Source organism: Zingiber officinale, chromosome 11B (genome assembly GCF_018446385.1).
Source record: "Zingiber officinale cultivar Zhangliang chromosome 11B, Zo_v1.1, whole genome shotgun sequence".
NCBI lineage: Eukaryota > Viridiplantae > Streptophyta > Magnoliopsida > Zingiberales > Zingiberaceae > Zingiber > Zingiber officinale.
In genome coordinates, this window is record NC_056007.1 from 15765940 (window position 1) to 15767874 (window position 1935).

General features: G+C 37.6%; 1 non-coding gene across 1 annotated transcript; it reads left to right on the forward strand.

Moving 5' to 3' along the window:
- The first annotated feature begins 743 nt into the window (after window positions 1–743).
- On the forward strand, window positions 744–849 carry LOC122035497. The gene has a single exon (XR_006127046.1). It is a non-coding gene; the product is annotated as a small nucleolar RNA R71 (small nucleolar RNA).
- The last annotated feature ends 1086 nt before the right edge of the window (window positions 850–1935 follow it).

Consider the following 1935-nt stretch of genomic DNA (forward strand, 5'->3'; position numbering starts at 1 on the left):
AGTCCTCATCTTCATATACATCCAAAAATCTACACTCAATCATATTAGTGTCATAGAATTTGCCAAAGTTTTCGTTTTCATTGACCCTCACTAGTGTTTGTGGAAAAGGAACCTTTAGTGAAGGTCTTGGGAAAGGTACTTCCTTTTTCCCATATTCCCTTTGAGCTTACAGAGGAGGTCCAACTTGCTTATCTAGTGTTGATGTGATCAACCGTTGAGGGAAAGGTACTTGCGGCCTTTGGGAACTTTCTAGAGTAATGGAACTGAGTTCTTGTGGTCTTCTACTATTCATCTCCTCAATTCTGTACAAATCCTTTTTCAGAAGTTCTTCATGATTCTTGCCACTTCTCAACTTAAAATTATTACACTGTTCACTAGACACTGTCTATGTAGGAGGGGGATCTTGTTTGAACCATTTTGAAACAATGCTATCAATCTTTGCCCCCAAATGTTTGAACTCCTCATTCTGTGACTTATGGATTTCAAAACTCTTGGATGGTTGAATTGTATTTTGTTTGACAGACTCTCTTGTATATATGGCTTGTACTTCTTGAATTTCTGAGGGAGATTCCATCCAACTTTTGCTTGACCATTCATGGAGGTTCAATGCTACTTGATCAATTAATGAATATGCTTCATCTACACTCTTGTCCATAAAAGAACCTCCAGCTGATGAATCTAACAAACACTTATCTGAAAAAAAAATTCCCCTATAGAATATGTGCAAGGTCAGCCACTTCTCCAAACCATGATGAGGGCACTGTCTTTGTAAACTCTTGAATCTGTCCAATGCTTCAAATAATGATTCTCCATATGTATGAGCAAAATTTGTGATGCAATTCCTCATATAAATTGTTCTACTTGGAGAAAAAAAATAATTTAGAAATTACTTCTCCAATTGTTCCCAACTTGTGATGCTTTGAGGACGAAGAGAATATAGTCAAGTCCTTGCTTTATCCTTGATACTGACAGGAAATGCTATCAATCGAACTGCATCTGCTGACACTCCTTCACAATTCACCATATCACAAAGCTCTAGAAATGTCTCCAGGTGCAGATAAGGACTTTCTGATACTTCTCCTCCAAATTTGTGACCTTGTATAATGAAAATTAACTCTGGGTCTAGTTGGAAATTTTCTGCTTCAATATAAGGCTACACAATGGGGGATAAAAATCTTGTAGAAATGGGTGCAGAGAAATCTCTTAAGGCCCTGCTTGACATGTCAGTGCTCATGGATATCTAAAAAAACAAAATGCAGAATTTAAATTGCAAGAACAAAAATAAATGCAGAATTTAAAGACAAGAAAGAAAATGCAGGTTTTTTTTTTTAATTATGAAAACGAAAAAATAAAAACTATTCACAAGTCTAGATTAACTCAATTACTAATCTACTAATGTTAATGCGAACAGTCCCCGGCAACGGTGCCGAAAACTTGTTATGATTTCGCAAGTGCACAGATTCGTCGTCAGTAATAAAAGATTGTCGAACCACAGGGACTGTTGATTAAGCACTAGAGATGTCGCAAAGTTATCTAGACGTTCGAAAGTTGGCTTTGGTGCTTGCAAACTAACGAGAGTTATTGAAGAGAGAAAGAGAAGGATGAGAGAATCGATCTTGGAGGGAATTGAGCTTTGGGAAATGGATTCTAGGATTTCAGTTTCGTTGTGGTGGAACCTGATGTATCATGTTCTATCTTTTCCTCATTGTCAATCGACATGCATTCGTCGGAAGTTAAAGCTGCTATCCTTAAGCACTAAACAGAGAAGATCCCTGTGAAATCCTGTTACGGTTAACCCCTGTCACTAGGGCGCCTCGGTAGATCACAAGAATGCAAATCTAATCGGTGTCATTAAGGATAGAGATAAGGGTTTAATTCAGTCTCTTACTTCCTTATGGAGAAGTTGTCTCTCCTTTCAAGGGAGTATCCTAGATG